General features: G+C 38.3%; 1 protein-coding gene across 1 annotated transcript in view; it reads right to left on the bottom strand.

Annotated features, from left to right (window-relative positions):
• Positions 1 to 15,080, bottom strand: part of LOC117369999 (regulator of G-protein signaling 8-like) — a 42,308-nt gene extending 27,228 nt beyond the window's left edge. Inside the window, exon 1 of the mRNA XM_033965341.2 lies at positions 14,851 to 15,080. The gene's annotated coding sequence lies outside the window, so the exon portion shown is untranslated. The remainder of the gene's footprint in view (positions 1 to 14,850) is intronic.
• Positions 15,081 to 17,125: the final 2,045 nt, after the last annotated feature.

Here is a 17,125-nt window from a genome sequence, read left to right as displayed (position 1 = left end):
AGTATGTTGTTAGCATACTAGTTGTTGTTTACCATGACTCAACTCTGATCCCAGAAAGTCGGGAATAGGATGGATGCTTAGGATATTCGGAATTCACAGTGTAAGTGAGGAACAACTTTGAGATACTGCAAACTTTTTAAAATGAACTAGTTTTAAGACAACAGTGACTTTAACTGATTTAAAACTGTGATACATATTTCTAACAGATGATATTGCGCCAAATCAAATAATAATTAGAAAAAAACATGAAACACCGTCATATGCACTTTAGACCTCTGCACTAGCCCTGGTTAGGAACTTGAGAATAGCCTTAAAAAATGCCACTTCATATTTTGCAGTGGCGGGGGCTAGCTTATCGCTTTGACAGCCGCAGCATCAGCAGCAGCCTTGCTAATCTAAAAATAACTTCACAGTTCAAGGACAGTTTTTAAAATAATGCCTTGCTGTATCAGGCCAATGCAAAGTCTCATTTGAAGGAACCAAAAATATGTAATGGTATATATATAACTTCCTGTTCCATTGTGCCAATTTGAGGATAGTTGACCATTCAAAGGATATAATACAGTTGTCCCTCATTACAACGCAGTTCACCTCTCACAGATTTTTTTCGTGTGATTTTGCATGCTTTTTTTTACAGCGTCTGAACGTGCATTGTGTTCTGCATCCTGATTGGCTAAGGGACTCTAGACCATTGTCCATCAGTCTCCTCCGTGCCGTGTCTCCTGTACAGTACAGAATGTGTTCAGACAAATTTACATAAATGTTCGATCGACACTACAGCGGAGCGGCAGCAGGACGAAGACGCACGGTCAATACTTCGCGGATTTCGCCTATTGCGGGTTATTTTTAGAATGTAACCCCCGCGATGAACAAAGGTCCACTGTATTTAAATCTGAATGTTTGAATTGAATTACTATGACAGTGGCTTTATCGTTTCATCGTTCTGAAATCCATGGATAGGATTCTTTCTTAAAAATCATACATTGGTTGCTCAGAGATTTTTAAATATGTAACAATTAATTTATTTTTGTGTGTGTGTGTTACCAGATCCTACAACTAAAACCAGCAATAAAACCAAAAGAGCGCTCTATGATATAACGTGTCCTCAACTCCCTGTTTTGTAGGACCTTTCTGTGTGGAGTTTGCATGTTCTCCCTGCGTATGGGTGTGTTTCATCCAATCACTCCGGTTACCCGCATCAACCCACAACATGCACATTAGGAACCACCCTTCAGCTGAGAAAGTCCTGACCAAGACTAGCTCAAAATTTGAAGATGATTCTTGTACCGACTGCTCTGGACAGATTGCCCCAGCAGCTCTGAAAGATGGGTCACCTTAACCGTAAACCAATTTTAAACCAATCAAAAAGGAGCACATGTTACCCATTACGTTGAACTACTATTAAATTCCTCTTTGAACTGGATTAGAATGGATTACTGCACTGCTTTATAAATCTTGAAAGTTTAAATTTGCAGCTTCAACAATGGTGCAATGGTTAGGTTCCCCCATTAACCATGACAAGTTCAGACTTTTCTTATGTGTACATATGTATGACTAATTGGTGGTGCCATAGTCATAGTCAAGTATAATTTTAGTTATTTTAAATCATTACAATATTAAAGTTACTGTACCTGATTCTGGGATGGGTAGTACTACATTTACATTACATTTGCGTGAGTAAAGAGTACTTACAGCAGCACACTTTACTCCTATTTAAGTAATTTTTTTTTGGTTACCCCTCCCACTGCAAGCTTTATGTTGATAATATGATAGAATTTGAACATTTATCTTTCTTGCACAGTTCTTATTTTTGTATCTGTCCTTTGAAAATACCAGATTTTGTTCATCATGTTGAAATTACGAATCAGATGTTATGTCCCAACAGTTACTCTGAGTACTTTTTTTTTTTTACGCTTAATAGTAATTTCTTGGACCACTACTTTGTACTTCAACTTGAGTAATATTACTTTGAACTAACGTTACTCTTGCTTGAGTACAATTTCTGTCTCTAACTTGTCTTAAAAACGCCAAACATATTCCTCATCATCTCTAACATCCTGATTATTCACTGCAATGAGTTTTTAAGTACTTTTTACAACTCTCAGAGACCAGTGCAGAGTTTGGCCATCACAGTAAACACTAACAAACATTTGGATGCTGATCGTGTACTTTGTCATTTTCTGACAGTAAAACACTTTATAACTAGATCTGCAACATTGACTCGTCCAGTTTTGCATTGTGGGTTTTACTGTTTTTTTATGTTTTTACTTGTTCTGTACCGTGTCCTTGGGTGTTTTGAAAGGCGCTTATGAATAAAATGTACTATTATTGTGCAGACAGCATGCAGTGGACTTATTTTCACCCCAAGAGCTGCCTATATAATGAAAAAAAAAAAAAAAGAAAAAAATCTTACTGTACACTAGTTAATTATATAATCATTTATAATCATCAAAGTACAATGTAAATTCTGTATTTGTTTTTTAAATACAATTATACGAAGAACCTCTTACATGCATAAAATTATCTGGAGATATTCTTATCCCACTGCACTAACCCAATGCTGGATATTCAAAGGCGTAACTAACACCATACTGAAGTTACGTAAGGCTTCTGAATCATTCAATGAGATTCTCTCCCAATCATTACCATTTCTATTAACTGCACACCACTCCCCGCTCAGCAGATTGGTCATTATGTAACTGCAAATAACACCTGATGCATATGACAAAATCCATCATATTTTTAGATCAACTACAGTTTAAGAGCCATAAGAGTCTATGCAGGTAGGTCATGTTGTGTGGGACTTTTGGGGACTTTTGCACCAGAAGATCCAACTAACATGTGACATCATTTCTTCAGCGGTGATTCATAGAGATGTTTGAAACACTGGGACCATCCTCCAGACAATTTAAAGACAGAATACCTGACTTTCAATCCACAAAAATCTCTCTGACTTGTTACTAGCTCTACTTAACCATATGGCACGTACATGGACACTGGAAAAATCACAATCTTAAAACAGTCAGTAATGATAGAAAACAAGACATTATCTTGATTTGAGTAAACGTTTAAAAGCAGCATTTGTTTTTGCTCATTCCAGTGACAAAATGCTTGTCTTTTTCTTATTTTAATGTAAGACAAGACATTTTATGCTTGTTCAAATCTAGTTAAATACCTGTGCGACTATATTGCACATTTCATAATATATTACATTTTACATTGAATGTTAAGTAGCCTAGCATAAAAAGCTATGCCCTCTTCCACAAGAACACTCCAACAAACGCCTACAACATCTGTCTATAATGCAAGAACATGTATTTTCCATTCTCAACCATGAATCACTTTCCCCATTCCCCATAGGTCACAACAGGATACACGGATCAGGGCTAACACGCTAACGCTATATCTATACACTCCATATGGCGCTATACTGTCATGCTAGCTTATGTAAACAACATTATCATGCTAGCATTGTGTACCAACCTCATTTGCCTCCAGTTGACTTGCTCTGCTAGTTCATTTCCAACACAATGTGGCCATTTTCATGCAGAGGGGTCTTGGCGGTATTCTATTATGAGTTCTTGACAGCTAGAATAATATGACAGCATGGTTTTGCAGACATGCGCCAATGGCTTTTCAGGTGAACAATCACAGAGTGGCATTATTAATCCATGGGAGGTGAGCCAACAATAGAGTTTGAGGTAATGCTAGTAGGTACTTGCTAGGTTTTCCCATGCGGTTCAATGTGGGCTAACAACGAAACAAAAAGAAGTGTGGAGGATGAAGAGCAGGTCTTAATGGGAGACACTTGGAATCGGAATAAGTCAGGTCATGGAGAAAACCATTTCAGGTTTACCTAACGATAACCTGACTGTGGATACAAACAAATTTTGACCTCGATGGAACCACATCTAACAAATAAGCTTAACAAGGAAGTAACTCAGGACTAAACTAGATCATAAATGTTTAAATGTAAGAGGAAAAACGCCTTGCAACGTTTCATTATTTAAAATTTATGTTCCTTTTTTTTATATAGTTTGTACGGTTTAAAAAAAGGAAAAAAAAAGTTGCATATTTTGGGAACATTAATTATAAAATAATTTCACATTTTGTCGAACATTTTTACAAGAAAAATAATATATTTGAGTCAACCAGCCATATAAAATGAAAAAGTTCTGTAAAAAAAAAAAAAAATAATTAATTAATTAAAAATACAAAAAATAAATAAATAAATATCAGTTAGGAAATAAAATAATAAAACAAAAAAAATTTAATCTAAAAAAAAGTTAAAACATTGTGTCAATGGTGTCTCACTGGTGCTTCCTGTTGAAATCTTATAGTAAACTGAGTAAACTGACCCAAAACCTTAAAAAAAGACTCCACTTTATCTCCTCAAATCAAATCATGCACCATTTATTTATTTTTATATTTCTTTACATCTTGTTGGTGAGTCACATTAGCCTCCCTCTAGGCCCTGTGTGTGGTGAGTGCAGAGTTAGCGCTGTGTTGTCATAAACAATATATCAACTTTAGATTAGCCTGTGCTCTTTATATCACGCTGTTAGCATATTTAGCATTTCCGGCAAGGTTAGTGAATCATTTACACTGACTGAACGACTTCTGATCCTTTGTGGATATTGTAACATTGAAATACGACATACAGCTATTCACAATATTTCCTAACCAGACCAAGAACACTATGTCTATTTGAGCAATAAATGTTTTACCAGGTATTGCATGAAATATTTATATTACATATTTTTCAATTGCTTTTAAATTTTACTTTTATGGGGTAATAACTGGTAACACAAAATATATTTAGATCATCATTTTACTTTCTATTGTTTTGAAAATGTTATATTTGCTGAAAACAGTGCATTGACATAAAGCTAATTTTCCCATTAATGCATCCTGCTAATAAAACCACTGCGCATCACATCAGATTTGTCAAGTTGTTGTGTACAGCACATAAATATTGCAAAAATATATTTCCTGTCCTGTTATCTGCTGATTTGATGACTGTACCTAATTATAATATGTCACACTCAGGCCTCTGTAGTTATGTGGAGCTCTCCCAGTGGGTGCCTATTAGATACTGAGGCTCCTGCAGCTGCTGTTCTCGTGCTACAAATCCTTTCCAGGGACATGACATAGCTCTACAGACTGATGCTAAAAGAGGGATAACCTGGGCTAACTCCAGGTCAAGGGGCTGCAAGAAAAGTGAATTTATTCCAAAGAAAGAAGTCAAAATGTACTCCAAAACAGCAGCACCTCAATGCATAACATCAGTGTTTTATTATTGTACTTGAGTAATTATGAAATTGATTGAAATAACATCACTTCAAGGCAAGCAGCATTTGTTTTTGTGCATTCCGGTGACAAAATGCTTGTCTTTTTCTTATTTTAATGTAAGACAAGACATTTTATACTTGTTCCACTGGCAACTTAACTTACTTCAAACTATGTCCATATCCAGATAAATATTAGTGCAAGTGAATGTATTGCACATTTCATATTACATTTCAAAGTGAATGTTAAGTAGCCTAACATAAAAAGCTGTGCCCTCCTCCACAAGAACACTCCAACAAACGCCTCCAACATCTGTCTATAATGCAAGTACATGTATTTTCCATTCTCAACCATGAATCATACTTTCCCATTCCGCGTAAGTCACAACAGGATACACGGATCAGGGCTAACACGCTAATGCTATAACTATACAGTCCATACGGTGCTATACTGTCACGCTAGCTTATGTAAACAGCATTATCGTGCTAGTATTGTGTACCAACCTCATTTGCCTCCAGTTGACCGGTATTGAACATTGGCCCTTAATGCTAACTTCCAAAAAGCCTAGATCTATGAAATAAATAAATCAATGTTTGAGGTTATGGAATCAGGCACACTACAAATAATGTCGTCAAGTAGTTTTTTGACTCATAGTACTCCTCGTAGGCATATCGCTGAAGCAAACTGAGACAACAAAAGACAACTTCAGTATTGTCAAAAAGATGAATAACAGAATGCAAACCTTGAGCAATTTCTCTGTATCTACAATGAGTCATAGAAGGTCATGATTCAGCCCAAATTCTATCATAGTACAAAAAAAGCAAACAAAAAACTGACTTAACATGGATATAGAAGATACATACAGTCTTTCTATCATTTTCAGTATATGGACAGGTCATGCATCATGTGAAAGATCAGAACCTCCAGAATTCACTCACTGAGCTGCATGTGCTGGGGTGTAGGTAGTGAGGATTCAGATCAGAGAAAGTAATTTTAGGTTTAAACCAACTGGATTTCAGCATTGGAACTGGCAACCCAACTGATAGATTAATGTAAAGCTCATTTGCTGATTGGGTGAGGATCTTAAGAACCAAAACAACACATTATCACATACGCAGCTTCACTGTTTTTGTATTTATGTATACACTGCCTGGCCAAAAAAAAAAAAAGGAAAAAAAAAAAAAAGTCGCCACCTGGATTTAACTAAGCAAATATGTTGGAGTTGATGCAGTCGGTCCGGTCTAGGTTCAGCAACAGTCTGTGCTCAAAGAAGGTCAGCTGACACCTGAATATACTAAATGACCCGGTTATTCGATCAATGGATTTTTTCTTCTCTGGAATTCATCGGGCTCAAATTATGAAAGAGTTGTTCAGGAGCATGAGACATCATTTTCACACATGGATTGTCCACCACAGAGTCCAGACCTTAACCCCATTGAGAATCTTTGGGATGTTCTGGAGAAGGCTTTGTGCAGCGGTCAGACTCGACCATCATCAATGAAACATCTTGGTGAAAAATTAATGCAACACTGGATGGAAATAAATCTTCTGACATTGCAGAAGTGAAATCGAAACAATCCCACAACAAATGCATGCCGTAATCAAAGCTAAAGGTGGTCCAACGGAATATTAGAGTGTGTGACCTTTTTTTTTTTATGGCAACTTTTTTTTTTGGCCAGGCATTGTACATGATATAGAACCACATGTCTATATTTCACTTAAAATATGATAAAACTCTGATATTAAGCAAAAATAAAAGAATGTCTGCATATGGGAAAGATAATACTGAATAATGCTATAATAAATAACTTTAACCTTAACTATAACCTTTTAGTTTTTTTGCTGTCATAACTACTCTCGTTCCTGCCATGTTACACAGCACATCAGAGTAATGTGTATGGCTAACTCTGGGTCAGCACCCCCTGTAGGTGAATGCAGAGCTATTTAAAGACCCACACAGTCAAAACAAGTGTCAGACTCATGAGGGCATAATTTAGATAAGATAAAAATAGATTATTAGGCTATAGTTAGGGGCCTGTGGAGGTTAAAGGGGCGCTATGTAACATTTCTCACCACCGTGGCAATAAAAGATTTTTTTTCTTAATCTCTAACCAGTCACCCTTACCTCAGAATCATTTTAGGCCTCTCTGTCTGATCTCTGTCTGTGGAATGCCCCATCACTCTTCCCTCAGCCTTTTACATAATGACTTTGTAGAGGGATTATTTTGGATTGGGGCAGCGACTCGGCTCAAGCGCCTCTCTGCAGATTAGGATTGGCAGCTTGACTTCCATTCGTATCAAGAGAAAAGACCACCACAGAATACACTGTAGCTAAAGTGCCTTCTTTAATCCAAAATCTTTAATCCAAAAATATTGCAGCGTTAATATTGCACTTTGCAGTATTGGTAGAACAGCGTTTAGGGGACTCTATGAAAAAAGACAAAAGTGAGCACTACAAGAAAAACAAAAAGTTAAAATATCTACTTTTAAGATGAAGACAAAACTATTGCAGAAATTGTACAATAAAAGTCATATTTTGAGAATTGTTACTAACAGAATGTTGTTGCCTCTTTTGTACTGAAAACCCACTTGAAGCCATTAGCTAAAGTGAGCATGCCTCGATAGACGGCAATTATTTTAAAAGCATTTATGGACACAGTCTACAGATGATGTTGTTCAAATACAGGCACATGTCACAAAACGTGGCAGAAAGAAAACACTGGGCCTCAATTATGAAACCTTTTTATAAAGAAATTCGTAATTAAGAGCTTCATGTGAACATTTTTGGCAGTCACAAAACTTTTTCTTAACTGAAAATGTTCTTCTGGAAGAACAAATCCTACGAACAGTCTGCAGCACTTGAAAGATCTAAAAAAAATCTGCTGTTTTAGAATATTATTACTCTTATAATACAACAACAACAACAACCTCCATGGTTTTAAATTGTATATATTTTTAAAAATTTTCTTATAAAAATACTACTACATGATACAATAGAAAAAGATATATTCAAATCTGTAAACTGGGCAAATCGACTGCCCAGTTGACAGATTTAAATTTTTCTTTTACTATTGATTATACCTGGACGACTGAGGAATTACACAGATATGTGATACTGTCACATTTATCCTCATAAATGTGATTGTATCATATATCTGTGTTTTGCAGATCATGTGGTCTGTTTGCTCTCACAGGCTGCAGTGACAGCCTCAGCCTGTCCCAGCTCCACTGCTCTCCATATGGGCCACTTACAGCCCTGCACTTGGCCACTGCACTCGACTCAACAGCTCCTCCCTCGCTATTCAGTGCAGATCCGCTACCCACGGAAAGCAGGATATTCATGTGTGTTTGGACATTTTGAATCGCTCTGATAGACGCACTCCACCCGACTTCCTCGTTCACTCTCTGCCTCGCGTTTCACATGTCATAATGCCAAACTCATATTGGCCATATATGTAAGTTTAGAGGGCGTTTCTTACTAAATACAAATATATTTTTATGTAAATATTGGATATTTAAGACAAAATTTGGCAGCTTAAGAACATGTTGTGAGTCTGGTGCAGAGTTCACTTAGCATCTTCTTAAAGTGGAAATTATGGACATTTTTAGGACATCATTCATGAAAGAGGCTCATAGTTTTTACTTGCCATTTATAGCCAATTAGCAGTGCTGGCTAGTGTCCATGCTAGGGAGAAATGACAAAATTCTTAGAATATAAGCCCATTAGATTGCTTGTGAACAACATGTGTGAGAGCTCCGAGTGTGATTAGTGTGTTTTTATGTTTAATACAAACCCCGCAACTAATAAAACAATATGTATTAAAAAGACTAACTTATCTTCACGCACAAAGTGGATTATGGGTACAAAACGGGCAATGACAGCAGTTGCGAGCTACTTGCTTTTACTATGCTAATGCTGCCCGCTGTATTTTAACATCAACAGAACAATCTATTAACTTTATGAAACAGAGGCATGTTAAAATAAACACAATCCACTAGGAAATTAAAAGAGGGAAAAAGTTGTGTTTCCTCATTGACTGGATTACCACACCCCCCAACATAATGCATATATATGTTATTTTATGTTTTAGAGCTTAATTTAGAGCCACTTTCACCATTGTTGCCAGGGTATGGGTGGCTTTTAAAGAGATGCTGCGAGTGAAAAATGCATGAGTTGTGTCGCTGAAGCCTGGCAACCCTGACCTTCACCTACATGTCACAATGATGATGATTAATAAAATGTATTCAACGCATGGGCCTGACATAAGCTTCATTGAAATATATCACTGGGTTACAAAAAAAAAACATTTTTGAAAGTTGTCTGTGTTTTTACAACTGAATTAGGACCATTTTGCACCGCTGAATCCAAAAATGATATCCATTTTTCTCAGTCAGGTCAGGTTTTTATGCTAATTTGATTTTGAAAAATCCAATCTTCTGACTAAATTGATTACAATTTTGTGACATTATCAGATGATTTTCTTTAATATTTCTCATCCAAAAAATGTTTTAGGAGATAAAAATAGTTTTCTAACAGAATGTATTAATTAAATGTTACGTTATGTTAATTGATAAAGGTAAGTACATGTAAATTGGAACGTTATGTTATCATTGTGCAAAATTCAGGACATGAACTTCTGTTTTTATGAACCCCTTGAATGCTCAGCAGCAGGGACGTCTCTCTTCAGAGTCCAACAGTAATCAGCCATCATGACTGCATCCCAGCGTCCCTGATACCTGGTCTCCATCTCTTTTATGTTCTGATGGAATCTCTCCACCTGCTCATCACTCAGTGATCCCAGATTCTCAGGAAACCTGAACATTTAGCTCCTTTTGGGGAAAAGGATGTGGAGCATCATCATTAAAACCACACTGGAGGAATCTTTGTCACTGATGTCAGGAACTTCTACAAAGACAGGTACTGGAATTTCATCACAGTGAGCTACAGGACGACGTGCTGATTCACGGTCAGGATACTTGAGGCTGCTTCGGTTCTTTCTGTTGATCCCAGTCACATCAATAGCCCAGAAGTAGCTTTTGATGTCGGCTCCCTCCAAACCATGGGAATTCCAAACTTCAGACAACTCTTCTTGCCTTTAGTCCACTGACGCAGATACTCGGTGCATGACTTGCATGCCATGTGTGGCGCCCAAGCTTCATCTTGGTCACCAAGTTTAATGCCAAAATAAGCATGGTAAGCACGCTTTATGAAACTTGTGACTTGATTTCTGTTAGGAACATTGGTGTATTCACCGCAGATGTAGCAGAATATGTCAGGCTTATTTTTGCAAGATCTTCTAGTTGAAGCCATTTCATTCAGTTGTAATATAAAAAAAAAACAATTAGTCATAAGTTGGCACATGCAAAATCTTCAGAATTTGTTTATAGTGAGACATATAATAGAATTTTGCATCTTATGATGTGAAAATACTCATACATGTAAACAAAATATTCCAAAAACAAATACGTAACTTAGTTCAGAACGTTGACCTGATTGAGCAAAACCAATGTGATTTTTGGATTCAGCACATCAAAATTATCCTAAATCAGCTAAAAAATCTTAGACAATAAATTTAGTGTTGACCAGTGTAATCAAAGCAAATGAGAAGCCATGTTGTTCCCCTGACAAAGGAGAGGGTTTAGTGCAGACTATTAATATCCCTATGAAGTGTGGTGAGAGCTGTGGTCAATCAGTGGTCAATGAGAGAACAGAGAGTGAGAGGGAGTGGGATAGAAAGAGAGACAGATAGAAGTGGAGGACATGAATCATATGGTTATAATAGCTGGCCGCTGTGAAGGTGCAGTGCCAGAGAGGGCTTCAAAACCACGTCTCCACTTTGATACGAGGACCCTTACATCCGACACACTCAGCACAGCAACGCACCAGCACTGTCAGCAGGGGGCAGGAGAGGGGCTTACAAAGCAATATAATTTACGACAATGAAATGAAACTTATGACAATCCACTACCAAGGAGCAGGAGGCATCCATCTCACCTGACTCCTCTTGACGTGGAGTAGCAAAGGTTTTACACCAAGTTTCTCCTGTGTGACTGAGCTCCTCAATCTATGTCTAAGGGAGCCCGGCCACCCTGCGGAGGAAACTCTTGTCCTTTCGGTCATTACCCAAAGCTCATGACCATAGGTGAGGGTAGGAACATAGACTGACCGGTAAAAAGAGAGCCTTGTCTTCGACTCAGCTCCTTCTTCACCACAACAGTTCGATACAGCGACCGCATCACTGCAGACGCTGCACCGATCCGCCTGTCAATCTCACGCTCCGTCCTTCCCTCACTCGCGGACAAGACCCCGAGATACTTGAACTCCTCCGCTTGGGCCAGGGCCTATCCACCCACCTGGAGAGAGCGCCACCTTTTTCCGGTCGAGAACCATGGCCTCGGATTTGGCGGAGCATCCCAGCTGCTTCACACTCGACTGCAAACCCAGTGCATGTTGCAGGCCCTGGGTAGATGAAGCCATCAGGACAACATCATCCGCAAAAAGCCAAGATTACATCCTGTGGTCCCCAAGCTGGACCCTCTCCTGACCGCGCCTAGAAATTCTGTCCATAAAAACAATGAACTGAACCAGTGACAGCAGAAAGGCAGCCCTGGCAGAGTCCAACATGCACTTAAAACCAATGAATCCAAAAGGGCTCTCTATGAAATGACGTGTTCATATAATCACTTTTAAACATTACGGTGGCTGGTGGGGACATAAGAGTTTAGCTGGTCACTTCTGCACTTCAGAAATCTGTGTTTGTGTGTCATCGCTCCTGAAAGGTTACATAAAGCAATTTGCATGTATATTTAATAACTTCCCTCCTGTAACTTATTTATATAGACAGAGTACATGTTAGCGTAGTAGCCTAGAAGGTGATTGGCTGCAGCCTTCCATCTCTACAGGACCTGTACGTCTCCAGGACTCGGGGGCGAGCAGGCCGTATAGCAGCTGACACCTCTCACCCTGGACATGGACTATTCGAGCCACTTCCCTCTGGCAGGAGGCTACAGAATATGCCATTTGTCTCATGAACACTTTATAATATTTGCACAAAACTGGACACTTTATAACACCGGTCACTTTAATAAGTCATGTTTGCACTGTTGTTCTGATGCTGCTGTTGTATATATTTTCTACCTTTAAGTATTTTATTTGATTTTTAAGCATATCTTTTTTTTTACTTCGTGCATGCCCTTATTTGTATTTGTATTTATTCAGTGTGTTTTATGTTTTATTTTGCACTTTATCACCAAAATAAGTTCCTAGTTTGTGAACTGTGTTCACAAACGATGGCAATAAAAGGATTCTGATTCTAGTATACAAACCTCTCCTCTTAATCCCTTGATGTACAGAATGTGTGAAAATATTGTCAGTTGGTCTGATAAGTCAAATGAATCACAGACATCTTGAGGTTTTTTAAAACAATAATAAGCACACATTGATTTCTGCCTGTCAAGTTGTTCCTTTCAGCTTTTTCAAATGGGAAAGATACAATTGGTTATCCAGTGTACAAAACCGTAAGAGTAACCCACAGTGTATTTTATGTATTTTGCAGTTACTTTAAGGCGCTGCCCCTGATTTTTACTGTCTTAAAACATGAAAAACAGAACTAGACCATTTTAAACCATTTGCAGTGTATTTTATAAGCACTTTTCAGAGCTGAGTTTTGTCATGACAGTGAAGATGAACAACAACTAGCATGCTAACACGCATTTCCTGATTTTCAAACAATATAATGATTGATACTTGTATGCAGACAGCACACAGCGGACTTATTTTGACCTCAAGAGCTGCTTATACAATAGTATACAGTACTGAGGCAGGACACATTTTTGCTCAAAGACTTTGGACAAATCTGGATACAGGTACTTTAATTGGAATGTTTGAAGGGCTTAAAATTAAATCATTATTTGATATTTTTCATCATATTTTGGTGATGTATGTCCTGACTCCAATGGTTCTTTTTAGTGCAGCTCTATTCTCAAACGCTTTTCCCCACCCACTTCTCCTACTGGTCGGCCTCTGTCATGCTTTGATTGAGTGACAGGTGGTTTCAATCAGTGTGAAATGTGGATGCTCAAGAAGCAGGTGGCTTTGGTTACCATTTACAGCCAATATAAAGATACAGTGTGCAGAGATTGTGACGAAATCTTAATAATTGTGACATTATTTTTTGGCCCATACCATTTCTTCATAACTTTACCATCTCATCAGTTTGTACTGGATTTAAATGACTAAAGATGCACTTCGCCACCAGATTGTCTCCAGGATTGCGACTGGTTTGCCTAGAATGTTCCACAGTATGGCATACAACATATCTATCTCCATAGAGTTTAAGAGTGGGTAATTTACTTCAGTGGGCATTAAATGCTAACACATGTCATATTTAGATATCCATGTTACCATGTTTTATTTGCCAAAAACAACATATTAACATGTTTTATAAGTAAAATGTTTGTTTTTGATGCTCCCGTTGCTTCTTTAGAGCACTATCACAACAAAAAAAGTGCATCCCACTAATGAAACTACTGCACATCGCATTGGGTTTGTGAAGTTGTAGTGTATTGTTTGGTATCATGCTTTGAATTGAACGCTTGTGGGTGGAGCTTTGTACAGAGTCTTACAGCTAACCATAAGGAGGGTTTGAATAGGACTAGTGAGAGATCACTAATTTACTAAAACATGCATGGATGACATATAAAACCTCTTCAAGCATGTTTCTGATGAGGGAAGAACGTTACAACATGGTAGAAATCAAGTTTTTAGGCAGAAATTAACATCTGTCACAGGACGAAAGATGAAAAATACTCTTTCTGGCTAATTCTGGCATATTTATAGAAATTATCATTAATATGCACTGTTCCTGAAATTAATTAATACATTGATTTGGCATAATAGACCCTCTTAAAATAGATGACTCCACCAAGCCAATTTACAAGCCAGATTTGTGGAGAGGCGATCCCGCTCTCAGTAAGAATGTTTATTCCAAGGTATCACTCAATGCAAGATATAACTTTAATGCCATACCGACATAATGACATAAATATAGGACTAACGCTGCCACCCACAATCCAAAGATATTAATTATATTTTTTTAAATAGAACAAAAAATCTCGCCAGATGCACAAACAAAAAGTAAATTTTTACTGCATAATCCCAATAATAAAAAAATGTTCTCATGGTCTCATCCCATCCACAACACACCACTAATAAACACATTCACACCATCTACTTATTGTTGTGGTTTTATTTAAAATGCACTTTTCAAATTCAACTTTCACACATGCATTTTGCACAGGAGTTGCATATCTTGAGTACCTCTTAGCCTTATTTGATCCTCTCATCCAAAAATAGCAACCAGCTAGCATGCCTCTGCCATCACTTCAATTACAGTGTATTAACTACCCACACCTCATTATCAAGGCACCGTGTTATCCATAATTAATATCTGTAATCGGCAGCAGTCACTACCAACCAATCATGCCAAACACACCAGCTAACCCTAATGCTCCAAGAAGCAATTACGTAACAACCATCCCAAATAATGAATATCCATGTACCTGGCGTTGGATGAGGCTACCCCTTCTCCAGCTTGGGATCTGGGCTGGTCTGCGTTCGGCGTGGAGGTGATGGTTGGAAGATTTATGGAGGACAACAAAAAAACAAAACAACAAAAACAAAACAACGTAACGGTTAGCAGGATGTGGCTGTGTAGCTAGCTGTGTTGACGATGATGATGGTGAAGATGGAGAGAGGGAGAAGCACGCGGAGGAGACATGCTCGTTGGTGTGTGGATGAGAGAGGGAGGGAGGGAGGAGAGGAGGATGGAGAGAGAGAGCGAAAGAGGGGGAGGATGAGGCTTTGTTTGCCGGGGGAAATCTCCAAGGACGACCGCTGCACATCTGCGGAGAGATGGAACAAAATGAAATGAGAGTGGAAATAGATAACAACAAAATCACAAGAGACACGAGGGTTCTGGAAAAATGATGGACTGTAAAAGATCAGTGACATTTGTGCGTTAGTTATGAAACTGTGTCTGAAGCAAAAATCCTGGTATTTTAAAGATTTATGGGTTATTCACTGCTGACACATAACATATTTAGATCACCATGTTACTTTTTATTGTTTAGAAAATGCTACAAATGCTGAAAACAACGAATCAAACTACTGCACATCGTACCGGGTTTGTGAAGTTGTAATGTACAGTTTTGTTTCATGCTTTTGTATATCTATGGGACACTGCTGTGATGGAACATGGGTGACGTACGCTTGTGGGCTGAGATTTGGATAGGATCATACTTCTAAACTTAAGGAGCGTTTGAATACGGCTGGGGAGAGATCGCTAAATTACTCAAGCATGCATGGACGATGTAAAGGAAATTAAAATATTGTGTGATTATTTTATCTTTTAGAATTCACGTCGTCTTGTAACTAAAACTCATTTGGTTTCGTAGTTAAAGGCAGTGTTAGAAAACCTTTCATGTTAACCGTTTTGTTGCCTTTCGGTTGCTAATCTCGTTAAAATGTGTTTGTAATGTAAGTGAAGATTGTCTGGCCACACCTCAGTAGGAGTGTCACATCTTTACTTTGAAATGTATGTCCTCTGGTTCATCTCAAACTATATAAACCTAGTGCTTTCCATCATTCGGGGTCTGACATTAGGGGGAGATGCTGTCAGACCTATTTCTTGCAAGAAATAAACTCTTGTTTTTGCTTCAACATTCATCAGAGCCTGCAAAAGGAGTCTTATTTCCACAACAGATGACATATAAAACCACTTCAGGCATGGTTTTGATGAGGGAACAATGTTGTAACATGGTAGAAAGCTCCAAAAAGTTGATTTTTCTTTGTTGATTATTTACAGTTTAAATCATGATAGCATTACTTATCACAATCGAATTGAAATTGCAAATGGAGCTAGCGTAAATTCAGCCTGGCAGACTTAACTCCGCTCCCATATACTCACCGCTTCTCCAGAGTTTACCTGCTCCTCAGCCTTCATCACTTCACTCCGACTACTTCTCCTCTTCATCCAACCAGCGTCCAGTCTGCACTATTTAATCCCTTATCGCAGATGCATGGCTGCTTCAGTTTGTGCCGCGCATCTCCTCGTCCCCTTCACTCACCTCAGCCTCACCTCGACCACCTCCAGTGTCCAGGCCCTGGGGTGAAGACATTTCCTACAACATCATCTAACTGACACGCTCTTCATCACTACGTCCTCTGCCGGGGTCTGAGTGCCAAAGATAACTCATTCAATAAAGCCTACAAATACTTTTCTTTCGTGTCTGTCTGAGACTTTCCAGGTTGAATTTCAGTTGGCACAATTATCAAATCATCAAGGCTGCAACTAATTATATAATACACTGCCGGTTCAAAAAAAAAAAAAGTCTCCACCTGGATTAACTAAGCAAATATGTTGGGGTTGCTGCAGTTGGTCAGGTCTAGGTTCAGCAACAGTCTGTGCTCAAAGAATGAGATCAGCTGACACCTGAATATACTGAATGACCAGGTTATTCCATCAATGGATTTTTTCTTCCCTGATGACACGGGCATATTCCAAGATGACAATGCCAGGATTCATCGGGCTCAAATTGTGAAAGAGTGGTTCAGGAGCATGAGACATCATTTTCACACATGGATTGTCCACCACAGAGTCCAGACCTTAACCCCATTGAGAATCTTTGGGATGTGCTGGAGAAGCTTTGTGCAGCGGTCAGACTCGACCATCATCAATGAAATATCTTGGTGAAAAATTAATGCAACACTGGATGGAAATAAATCTTGTGACATTGCAGAAGCGAAATCAAAACAATGCCACAGTGAATGTGTGAC

This window comes from Periophthalmus magnuspinnatus, chromosome 4 (assembly GCF_009829125.3).
Source record: "Periophthalmus magnuspinnatus isolate fPerMag1 chromosome 4, fPerMag1.2.pri, whole genome shotgun sequence".
NCBI lineage: Eukaryota > Metazoa > Chordata > Actinopteri > Gobiiformes > Gobiidae > Periophthalmus > Periophthalmus magnuspinnatus.
Note: the sequence above shows the minus strand (reverse complement) of the source record. Positions and strands in the feature narration are given on the sequence as shown.